Source organism: Artibeus jamaicensis, unplaced genomic scaffold (assembly GCF_021234435.1).
Source record: "Artibeus jamaicensis isolate MK-2021 breed Jamaican fruit bat unplaced genomic scaffold, CSHL_Jam_final contig_851, whole genome shotgun sequence".
NCBI classification, from domain to species: domain Eukaryota; kingdom Metazoa; phylum Chordata; class Mammalia; order Chiroptera; family Phyllostomidae; genus Artibeus; species Artibeus jamaicensis.
Genome location: NW_026521986.1, coordinates 8,825,025 through 8,837,933, shown reverse-complemented (window position 1 = coordinate 8,837,933; position 12,909 = coordinate 8,825,025). Strand labels below are relative to the sequence as shown.

The window sequence follows — 12,909 nt, the reverse complement described above, 5'->3', positions numbered from 1 at the left end:
AGTGACGACATGGGACTCAAAGCTGGAGGGGTTTTAGGAAGAAAAGGATATGGGTGTGGAAGTAGCAAGGAAGAAAGGCTAGTGGTGGGCCATTGAGGAAAATCAACCTGTCACCACGTAAGAGGGCAGTGTGCACAGCAGAGAGATGCGCTTCTGTTAGAGCGAGGAGGTGCAAGGACTGTCCAAGAAGAGGTGGGGAACAGAGATATTGATGATGCTGGATGCCAGATTCTAAGGGACACAGGACTTGGGGAGAAGTGGAGTAAGGGGTGGAAGAGAGGAACTATTGTTTGGGAGATAAAGGACTTCCTGCATTTTGGGCCTCCTCTGGTGACATCCGGACTGGACTCTAAACACACTGAGGTTAGATCTGCATTACGGGAGGCAGAGACTGGTGGCTGGGCTGGGAGGGGAGTGGCTCAGCGAGGGAGGGGCGGCTGTCTGGGGTCCCATTGGCCCCTGTTGGTGGAGGGGGGGAAGTCCAGGGAAATGAGATCCCATGCAAGTACGAATGCCTGTCTTCCTCCCTGATGATGGACGGAATATGCACATCCATACAGCAGAGGAATATCATGTACACTTAAAATATTTTCATGTAGTTATAGATTTAATTTATGATAAATTAAAAAATGAAGAAATGACTATGATAATAGAGCTTAAATGGGATCTTTAAGAAAACTTTGACAGCCTTATTCAGGAAATCTTATGGGGAGACTTAGGGATATTTCATGGCTTTGGGGAAACTGAAGCAGGTTTGTTTGATCTGATGCCCTCGTAAATTTTTACAAGACATAAAGTAGAGTTCACCTTGGGAACGTTATAAAATCTCCTTGAGATTCAGTTCCCTTATCTGTCAAATGGTTAGACGTGGGATGATACCTAATAATACCATCTCACTGGGCTGGCATGGTGATTAGGTGAGGTTAGGTGTAACCATAGCACCTACCAAGTGCTACACGCTCAATAAACATTTATTTAATTACCTTTTTCAGTCATTCTTTATAAAAAACCCATGAATCAAGTGTTAGCTCCAATTCTGAAGTGCATAAATAGGTTTTTAGTGCTACTCAGTTAACTCATTTAAGGTACCTGCTTTAGGAAGAAGCTGAGCTGGGATTTTGAACTCTGCTTGGACTAGTATCAAAGGTGAATCTGTGCTCTTTCTGCTGAACCTCATCGCCTCTCCTATTTGTTTTTCTGCTACAGTTAATATCAGAACTTCCTAAAAATTGGTTTGGAAATATACTGCTTATACAAATGCTAACCACAGTAAAATAGGAGTACCGGACACAGGGCCACAGGGATCACTATTGGACAAGAACCACCAGCATTAGCTGATGGTGCTGGTGCTGGTGGTGGTGGTGCTGGTGGTACTGGTGAAGAACAAACAGAATGTGGAAGAGAACATCAGGCATTTAAAAATGCCACAAGTGCCTGAAATTCTCTTTGGTTCTGAGTGGGTTCTCTATGTTATAAATGCAAAATGTGGCCCAGCTTTCACCTGTTTCTCCTTTATGTATTGAAAAGAGCCACCTGTTAATGAAAACCAGTGAGGCAGCTGCAGCATATAGTAGAAAATACACTAAATAGTCCGTAGACACAGACCCAGGCCCTGGGCAGCCGGATGGCCCTGGGCAGGCCCACACCCTCCCTTGTGGCAATGATCTACTGATTAAGAGTGTGGATTTCAGAATCCAAAAGCCCGGGGCTTGATTCTGGTTTTCCACTTACTATCGTGTGACCTTGGGCAAGCTCCTGTCTCCGCCACACCCTCTCCATCTCACAGTGGAGCCAATAAGGCCTAGTTTGCAGAACTATTGTTACAAAGATTAAATGAATTATTGCAGGCAGTTGGCACTCAGTGGCGATCAATGAAAACTGACAATGATTGGTTATCATTGTCACCATGACCACTTTCTGAGTTTCATGTTCTTGATTTCTGAAATGGGGCCACAACGCCCATCTTGTCTCCCCCAAACAGGATTATTTGTGATGATTATCCTGTGTAAAATAGCATTTTGTACAATGGAAAAGATTATAGAAGAATTGGGCTATTATGATTATAACTCAGTAGAGAAATGAACATATTCTCTCTGCCATTTGAGGCGACAGGGATGATTAATCTTCTTGAAAATTTTGGAAAATGATAGCCAAATCCTAAAAGTCCTAGACCTCTAACTGAGGAAAACAAATTGTTCTTCACGTTCTTAGAATTCTGAGTTCTTTTTTCCATAATATAACTGGAATCCCTGAGAGTTCATTGAATTCATAGTTTAAATGCAGAACAACAACAACAGAGTTGAAATAAGGGGAAGGATGGTTTCACAGATCACCCACAAAACTGGGAACTGGTTACTACAGCACAATGCAATAAAGAGGCTTACAAATTGCGTCCAGGGGGAAGGACATCGACTCTATTTGTTACATATGGCTATGAGGCTGGAAGTCGGCCTTTTCTATTCTGTGAAGTGCCATGGACATAAATTTGTCATTCCCTTTAACTCCAAACGCTGGGAACAAACGTTTGGAGCAAAGCCACCTGCAGAACATGACCAGCCGCAGCACTCAGAACACTGACCATCTCTCATTGCTCAAACAAACTCAGCTCTTACCACGGACTTGCTTAACTCAGAGTTGTGATTGTTCAATGCATGTCTTAACTGACCTCGGAGATCTTAGGGAAGCAGGTGGGCTGTAAAGGTCATCTAGACCCCAACCCTCCCAAGGCTGAAAGAGTCTTTTTCACTCAGATGCTGGACATTTGAGGGGCAACAGTGTCCCACTGGCTTGGCTGCCCCACGGGGTTACAGTGGACAAGTACCAGGGGTAACACAATTCCCTCGCCCTAAGGCTTCCACGCGGGGCCTCCTGCTATAGTAACATCACAGCCTTTCTGCAGCCCTTTCCAAGGATCCCAAGGACTTTTGTGCAGACGTGAATCTCGTTCCCTTCACTCTCATTCAGAGTACAAAAGTTATTGTTCTTTTCTTTCTAAGCGAGTACACGACAGTGTCGACTCACTTTGAGTTTCTCATCCATAAACACACTTAAACCTTTTACCCGCCACTTGCATTTTGTTAACCTAAGTGTAGCACTTCACACTGACCCCTGTGAAATTCTGACTCACTGGTTCTGGCAGCATTATAATGGTTAAGAGCAGGAGCTTTGGTGTTAGCTAACTGGTTCCTGTCCCAGCTGTGCCTCTTACTGGCTGTACGACTTGAGTAAATAACTTAACCTCTCTGTGCCTCTCTATCTACCTATCGCAGGCAATATTAACAGTATAGCCCTCAGAGGGTCATTGTGAGGATTAAATGAGGGAGTCCATGTAAAACATTTAGCGTTCTGCCTGGCACACAGTAAGGGCCCAATAAATGTTTCCTGTGGTTATTATTAACAAATCCATCCCGTCAACCTACACGGATTTTTTTAAAATCCTTACTGTCTTATTGGATATGTTAGCCATTTCTGCCAAATTTGAGCCAACCACATGTTATGATACGCATCTTCTGTACTTTCCTTACAATTTCTAAACGAGAAAATGAGACAGAAGAGCATTCAGCAAACAGATTCCTGAGGCTTACCATGATGACCTCCTTCCTGGTGGACATCAATCAGCTCAAAACCACTTGGTCAACCAAATATGAATCTTAATTAACCCCAACTAGAGAACAAGAATATCATGAGAAACCTCCAGCATACTAAGAATATGCTTTATGACATTCCCATAACCAATCAGAGGAACTGAAAGAAATGAAAGCATGTGAGAAATAGGAATGCTTTGTTCTTAGTAAACTCCCACCGACTCTTAATAATCATTATAAGGTGTCCTTGCCTTGGCGGTGGCAGTGGTGATGATAGCAGCCACAAGTGAAGCTCTGAGCCAAGCATTTTACATGGATTATCTAATTTAATCCTCAAAATACTGTATTTTTCAGACTGTATAAGACACACACCCACCCCCAATTTGGGAGGAATAATGGTTGTTAATGCTGCTGTTGAGTTCTGTTTACATTGACATTGGTGAAATATTATGTTATTTATGTTATTAGATATTTTACCACATTTTTTGCTTCAAATTTTTTTTCTATTTTCTTCCTCTAAAACCTAGGTGTGCCTTATGGTCCAAAAAACATGATAACTCTTTTGAGGCTGGTGTTGTGACCACTGCTCTACTTTGTGCAGAGAAGGAAATAGGCTTGTGTCACATAGTTTGTAAATGGCTGAGCTCGCATTCAAACCCGGGCCAATCAGCTTCGAGAGCCCAGACTTCTATCCAAGTGCTGTATTTTCTCCCTTCGGTACCAAACCAAAGGGAGGAAATTCGTGCATGCCTTATAGCTGCACGAACTGCAAAGCCAGGGTGCAGTCCCAACCCTGTAGGTGCAGAAACCCGACACGCAGGACCCCAGAGTTGACTAGACCTAGACATGGTGCCTCATCCTCACAAAATCCACACTGAATTGGCGCAGCCAGCCAGAATGCCAGGTTACAAACAGTGATGTATCTATTACACAGACCAGGTACTCACCACAGCATCTTCCCCTTTGGACAGTTCTACCTACAGAGGCAAATTATAACCACAGGCATGAGAATAAGAGGAGTTTGCTATAGAACTTGACTGCTAGATGGAATTTCCCACAAAGGAGGAGGACTCTTGCTAGTGGGAATGAAACTCTGAAGACTGCCAACATTTTCATTCCTGTGGGCACTTATTGGGGGCACCAGACACAACCAGTGTCCGACCCTGGGTGTTTTTGATGGTGATCAGCTCCCTTCCTGACACATTTGTGCTTTACTTATGTTTATGGCAGGCTGTGGCCTAGAGATACTCACTCCCTTCAGGTGACTTTGCACAGCTCCGCCCTGACCCATTCTCTGGTAGCCACGTATATCATTTCCCAAGTTCCTGAGGAAGCCCCATGCTCCAGACAGCGAGGAGCTCCCTACTATCTCTCTTGTTTTTCTTTTTCTTTACCTCTGAAGGCATAGCCACCATATTCAGTTTGATGAAAGTAGTACAAAAACAGGATTTACGGTGTATTTTCTGTTTCCTGTCAACATCATTTTACCTTCTCCACACATTGGTTTCAATGGGGAAATGAGGTACAGGGAGGGTAATGTGAGCAGAGAGAACAGAAAGAAAAGGGATCACTGACTTAGCCGATGCTATCTTATTATAAAATGCATGTGTTATTTTCATGCATTCCAAAATACATTTTCTAAAATTCCCAATCAGTTTTAAAAAGTAAGACAGAAGTGGCCAGGTCAATAATATAAGTCCTCCCTACGATAGACTTTCACTGGTTGTCTAGTCTACTCTTAAACACCTCCAGGAATAGAAACCCAGACTCTTTTTAAAAGATTTTATTTATTTATTTCTAGAGAGAGAACAAACAAAGTGAGGGAGAGAAACGCTGATGTGAGAAAGAAACATCTGGTTGCCTCTTGTTTATGCACCCCAACTGGGCACCAAACCTGCAACCCGGGCAAGTGCCCTGACCGGGGGCATTGAACCAGCAACACTTCATGTTGCGGGACGATGCCCAGGCAGCTGAGCCACACCAGTCAGGGCTGGAAACCCAGACTCTCGAGGCAGTTCATTTCATCTCTGGATAGCTCTGTTAGAACGATCTTCATATTATTAAGTCAAAATCGTCTCTGTGTAGCTTCTGCCCATGGCCTTATTTCTATCACCTGGGGTCCCAAAGGACACATCTCATCCTATGTTCTCCTTTGACACTTAGAGGCCTCACACCAGCATAGGCAGTAAACGAAGTGTAATCCTACTTGCTGGGTTTTTCTTTGAGGCTAAATATTTTCTTTCTTTTTTTTTTTTTAAAGATTTTATTTATTTATTTTTAGAGAAAGGGGAAAGAAAGGAGAAAGAGAGGGTGAGAAACATCAGTGTGTGGTAGCCTTTTGCATGCCCTCTACTCGGGACCTGGCCCGCAACCCAGGCACGTGCCGTGACGGAGTTGAACGCTGACCCCTTGGTTCACAGGCTGGCACTCAATCCACTGAGCCATACCAGCCAGGGATGGGCTGAATACTTTTAGGGTTTATGGGAAGAATGCTGAAAGAAGACAGGAAGATAAATGACAGGCATCTTTTCTAGACCACAGTTCCTGAGATTGAGCCAGACAACCTTGGGTCCTCAAAAGTCTCATGGAAGGCCCATGGCCTTATTATAATACTCTCACTGATAGAAAAAGCAGGTGTCCAGACACTAATAAGGGCTCCAGATAATAAGGGCTCCAGAGCACAGGACACAAAAAGCGGGGAGCCAGGTCCTTGAACTGAAAATGGAAGTAGCTCTATGCAAAAGCAAATCAGAGTCACCGGGTTGGGGAGGGTGGGGGAAGGGGACACAGGAAATGTTCTGGGCAAGGCCACCTGTTGATTTTAGACACTCTACCTCAGACATGCACCATGAGCACTGCTCCCACTCTGACCACAGTGCGTCGTAAGTCAGACAAACAGACTTCTCAAAGAGCAAGGGAAGACAATGCAAAGTTGTAAGTGTGGGAATATCACTGACACTAACCCAAAGCTTGAGAACTTGAAAGTGAAAGTGACTGGAAATGAAGTGAAACCATTTGCTGGTAAAGAATGGAACGTGAAAACGAACATTTTAAATGAAGCACACGTCTCATTACTGCCAGTTTACTCAGTGACTCAAATGGAGAGTTTCTGTAATACATACAGAATCCTGTTTGGTAAAGCCACCCACTTCCTCTCTTTTGACAACCTCATCATGAATAGTATCTGGGAAATAACTCACTCCAATCCTGGTGACAATGATCACAAGCACAGTCCCTTGCTTTTGCACAGTGCTATGGAGATTACAAAGCATTTTCCCAAGTAGTTTCTCATTTATCCTCATACAGACTCTGTGAGATGGAGATTATTGTTCATTTGTTATAAGTAAGGAAACTGCTGTAAATTCAATTCTCTTTTCCATGGTACAACAAGCAGCTCGGGCTACTGCCACAGCCACCCAGACTTCACTGAAGGCAACCAACACACCCAGGATGCCTCCCCTACCTTAATTAGCCCAGGCTTAGTCATCCAAACAGGCAGGGCCAGCTTCTGCAGTGATCGACATGTGCGTGCGCAACACCGTTATCACCCCTAACATCTTTAAAATAAAACGTACGTGGACACGGACGTGTTGCGGTTAGTCCTACGTCTGTGCCCCTGGTATACCTGAGTACAGCAGCACACGTACTGATCACCTTCATCAGCTTTGGGCATGGCACAGAGAAACTGTGGTTCCATTGTTGCCCGGCCTCAACTCTTCTAACTGGAGAGCTATTTTAAAGCTATTCCTAGAGTGTGTTTCATTGAAATTAGTGTAGCCCGATGAAATTTCAGGGCCAAATAAGGACAAGATCATGTGCCGCATTCCTTGGAGGTATATTACAGCCTGGCAAGCCGCTTCCTGCAATACCCATTTTAAAAGATTAGCAGGAGGAAGAAAACCAAGGTTACAATAAAAGAATTATCACAGAAAGTTCCAGTATAATTCCTTTCTTTGAAGCCTAAACACAGCATCTTGACTTGAGGGCGGCTAAGGCATGTGCCCCCCAGGGCAGTAGCCTCCTGAGGGTACAGAGTATTTTAAAATCATCTTCTCGAGAATCGAAGTAAAGGGGATATTTTACATTTATCAGTGTAGTCAACCTAAATATTTTCCTTTCTCCTTGTCCTCACTTTGGGTCTTTTAAATGTTGAAGAAAAATGAAGTGAATAAAACAGCAAAGAAAAGTTTTAAATTCTCCCGGAAAACTTCATCCTGTTGAAGGGAAACTCAGTGGGAAGGACCAGGAAGCTGTGAAAATCCCAGGTCCTGGGAGCCAGAGATGTCGCCATCGAAGGCCCCCCACAGGGACGGTTGGCAGTGGTTGGCGGTGGTTGGCAGTGTGGGCTGTCACGACCCTGAATTTAGGGAGGAGGAGGAGCAGCTCTCAAACACCCTCATTAGTCTCACGGTGCCTAGCATGGTGTGAGGGTCACACCCGTATTTGCCCACTGGGGCCGGATGAAATGGAACAGGCTCCCCTTTGTCCCGCAGTGTCAGGCACTAATGTACTAGAGTAGAGCTGTTCTCCATCAGAAGTAAGGAGAAAGGACTACTGTTCTGAATTGAATGTCCTTAAGTCTTGCAATGCGAAGGATGAGAAAAGCCTCCTGGTCCATTAGAGTCCCCAGACTGAACCACCCATCAGGAAAGAGCTTTCTCCTTGCCCTGGCTGGGTGGCTCAGTTGTTTGGAGCATCATCCAGTACACCAAAAGGCTGCAGGTTCAATTCCTGGTCAGGGCACATACCTAGCTCGCGGGTTGGATCCCCAGTTAGCACCTACAGGAGGCAACCAATAGATGTTTCTCAATAAACATATTCTGGGCTGAGAATTAAAAAGAAAAGAAAAAAAGTTGGGTTGGGGGTGGGGAGTCTTCACCTTAAGACAAATCTATCAAAAATCTCCTTTCAACTCAGAAGAGATTTGACTGTCCATAGCGTTTGCTTGTGGGGTGCTGGCCGCCTGCTGCTAAGCACAGAACAACTCTACTGTAGCAGAGCTTGTCACAACACAGATCTAACACACAACATCTAGGGGACGGAGTACAACCTCAAAGAGGTTTGGCTGTGGAAAGCGGGTGCTGCAGTGTATGGCACAGCCGCAGACCTGGGTGGAGGGTCAGCTGGCCTGACTTCCAGCTCCACTGCTTTCTAGCTGAGGGGCTATGGACACACGCCCCTCTCTGAGCCTTGGTGCTTTTGTCCGGGAAGTGAGAGGCTGAGCGTGGTTGCCCTCAAAGATCCTTCCTAACTTCTTGCATTTCTAACACTCCACGGTTCTGTGAAGAAAAGCAACTCAAATGAAACCTCTTCTTGCTTGTACGCTGCAGAGAAAACAGGTTGGTGCATCAACAGGTCACGAAGACATGGATTCTGTTAGCAAAAGCTTTCCCCTTCTTGTGGCTGAAAGGAATGAGAATATTTTGGCTTTCCAATTGGGCAGAGGTTTGGTTTGGACTTCCCTTTCAAAAGCAGCGTGTCTCAGCAGTAGAAATGGTGCCAGTAGCCACAAGCTGGGTCGCTGCATTTAGCAAGGGAGGCCCAAAGTGCACAACACAAATTTCTTAATTGCCATTACTATAACCTTTACCACACCTTGTTTTTCTTGGGGGCTCTCCTGGTCAGGTAATCGAAGTCAGAGTCAACCCAATTTATAAAAGTTGAGACTTTTCCCACTGTAGGTAAGATTACATGCTATTTTAAGAAACCTCTTGGGGGATGAGGAAATATGTTGTTTTTCTTTTAAATATTATACTGTATATCAATTCCAAATGTTAACTGAGCTTTTAAAGAACAACATGAGTCCCCTAAAAATAGCCTGTCTACAATGCCTCTTATATTTGGGCACTTCATACCCAGAGCATAACTTGCCTAGCATGTAATTAGAAACAAAGTAATAGTTGGTGAACATAGCTAAAAACTTAATGTAATTGTCCCCAAAACATTAATCAAATATTAATCAGTGTGAGTTGCCTTGGTACTTATAGTTGTATACTCAAATAAGCTCTGAATCCAGTTGTAAAATCTCTGGTCACCAAATATCAAATCCGCAGCCCATTTTCAGTCTTCAGTTTCTCTAACCCCTCTAAAGTGTTTGCCGAAAACCCTTCCAGTCTCGACCACGTCCCTACCTAGCACGGCCCTCCTCCTCCATTTCGGCTTCACTTTCTACACCTTCTGAGAAGAAGGTGGGCCATTCTTATTTGTCTCTTCTTCTACCACAACTTCGTGGATCTCAAAATCCAGTGGCCATCCTTGCACCCTTCCCTTTCAGTACCTTTCTTTTACAGCTGGCACATTCTGGCTGCATTTACCCCTAACTCTGTAGGAATAACATCCTAACCTTTAATCACTGAACTTGCCCTCTCTGCTGTGAGTTTCACTCTCCTCCACTGCATGTGAGACATCTTGATCATTTTGCCTCCTCATTATTTAAAACTTGGAAGTGACGTAAAACTGAATGAAGCAAGAAAAAGCCCTATTGGAATGGACTGAAGTTGGAGGTATTGGAAAGAATTCATGATTTCTAAGACATAGACATGTACGTATGTGCGTGCATTTCCCAGCTCTGTTTACTGGAAAGGCCAAAAAGCAAAGACTCCTCAGCCACAACGAACATACTTACTCCCCAAAAGCTGGTCTCCAATACCACTTCCCCTAAAAACAAACTGAGGATTCTTGGAGAAATGGGCCATTTGAGGGCTCAGAAAAGATAGGTGCACGATGAACTTAGAATAGCCTATTATGCCAAGAAAATAAGGAAGTGCTAAGAAATAAAAAACAGGGTGGTGGGGACATGACACAAGGACACATGGGCTACGTCCAGGACAGTCTGAACACCAACACAGTTCAGTCCACTTTTACCCAGTGAACAGACTGGGAATCCATGAGCCCAAAAGGTGAGGAATGAATCAATGAGTAGATTGACAAATAAATGGACGGACAGATGAGAGGAGAAAGTTCTCTTGCTGAGAGGAAAATGTCCAGTCATAACTGGCAAACATGGTGGAAATGTTACAGTGGAAAAATCATGATTTAGCTATTTTTTAATCCTCTTCTGAGAATGTGCTTATTGATTTTTTAGAGAGAGGGAAAGGGAGAGAGAAATATCAGTGTAAGAGAGGAACATCAATCAGTTGCTTTTAGTGCAACTTCGGACCAAACACGCAACCTAGGTATGTGCCCTGGCTGGGAATCAAACCTACAACCTTCTGGTTTGCAGGATGACACCCAACCAACTAAGCCATACCGGCCAGGGCTGCAGCTATTTTCAAAGCTTGGATTATACAAATTTACATCACCAGTGAGGGGCAGATGGACATTATGAGTCTACAGATATGATAACTTGAGAAGAACATTGTCTGGCTGACAAGGCATAAGCTGAATCTAATCATAAGGAAAGAGTAATGTTTTAAAAGGCATGGGGGGTAGACCCCAGCCGGTGTGACTCAGTTGGCTGGGCATTTCCCCACAAAGCCATAGGTTGCCAGTTCAATTCCCCGTTGGGGCACATGGCTGGGTTGCAGGTTCAGGCCTAGGTCAGGACTCATACAGAAGGCAACTGATCAATGTTTCTCTCTCACACTGATGTTTCTCTCCTTTTCTTTCTTCCTCCCTTCCCCTCTTCCTAAAATCAAAATAAAATAAAATTTAAAAGACAAGGGGGGACCCATATTCTTCTAAAATGTCAAAGTTGTAAAAAATAAAGAAAGGCTATGTATGAATCTGTTCCTGATTAAAAGAAACTAAAGAGACATGACAACTAATTGCAATGCCCAATTCTAGACTGAATCCTGTGCTAAAGGGAAAAAAATGCTATAAAGGCCACTATTGCATTACTGGGTCAGTTGACAAAACTGGAATACAAATGGCAGATACATTTCCTGAAGTTGAGAACTTTACAACAATTATATAAGAGAATATCCCCTTTCTTGGAAACTGATGCTGATGCATTTGAGGGTAAAGAATCTAGATGAATGTAATTTATCCTCAAAGAGATCAGAAATATATGGGCATGTGGACAGATGATTGACAGGTAGATAGATCATATAAATAATAAAGCTAGTTTGATAAAAGATTTGCAATATATGAGTCTGGGTAAAAGTATTTGAGTATACTATTTTTATTCTTTTAACCCTTTTGTACTTCTAAATAAAAGTAAAAAAAAAAAAAAAAAGACAAAAATTCCCCCACAAAAACAAACCAACCGACCACACAAGCAAACCTAGATCGAAACTGTTTATCCCGGCTTCCAAGCCAGCTGTCCCTCTCTCCTAGTGACTTTATTCCCAAAACAGGCTTGATACTCTGTGCTTGTCCTCAAGACTTGTCTCTCTTGCCTCTCAGAGTCACCGCGCCATATACTGCAAATAGCCTCCATCATGTTTCCCAACAGTCCCTTCTTTGGAAATCCCTCTCCCACCCCGGTTTCATACATCCATCATTTTACAATACATGCGGAGTGTTGCTACCATCTGCAGACTCATCACTCCAACAGTGGGCACCCTCTTCTCCAAAACATCTTTCATTTGTTCATCACACCTGTTCCCCAATAATAGGATTTTTACTTTGTTACTCTTTTACCCAAAGTTTCAGAATGGACTTTACAGTGCCTAAAATAAAGGAATGATTTCAACAACAAATAAGTGCCTAGTTTCTTAGCCTAACTTTAAAAGATGAGTTGCAGTCCTGACCAATGTGCCTCCGTTGGTTGGAGCCTCATCCCCGTTTGATTCCTGAACAGGGCACCTGCGTAGGTTACAGGTTCGACCCCGGGCTGGGGCACGTACGGGAGGGAGGCAACCAATGGATGCTTCTCTCTCGCATCAATGTTTCTCTCTCCCGCCTTCCTCTCTCTTTAAAAGCAATGAAACAAAAAATTTTCCTCAAGTGAGGATAAAGAAAAAAATTAGTCACAAAACAGTGCATTTTTATTGTAGAAAACAGCCAAAAATATCAAAGAGCAGAAAGAAGAAAATCCAAATAACTCAGTCTCAGAACATAAGCATAATAAACACTGCTAACAGGTTATTGTGTATCCTGTCTGACTTTTCCCTCATAGTAAATCTATTTCATAAAATTGTGACCATAATGTACAATCTGTTTTATAAACTACATTTTTCATTCCTCTCTATACCATGAATATTTCCCCATTTCAATACATATTTTTAAACAATGTGTTTCTAATAGCTACAAAGCTACTGTTGTATACTTGTAATTAATTTATTTGATCAGTCCTCTGGGTTTTTTTCCCAATTTTCCATTCTGATAAATAGCATAAATAAAAATACATACATTTTTATACTTTGTATCACAAAAATCATCT

At 43.2% G+C, this 12,909-nt stretch overlaps 1 protein-coding gene across 6 annotated transcripts in view; it reads right to left on the bottom strand.

The window, feature by feature from the left end:
• RAD51B (RAD51 paralog B) overlaps positions 1–12,909 on the bottom strand; it is a 512,857-nt gene that overhangs the window by 223,498 nt on the left and 276,450 nt on the right. The window lies entirely within an intron of this gene.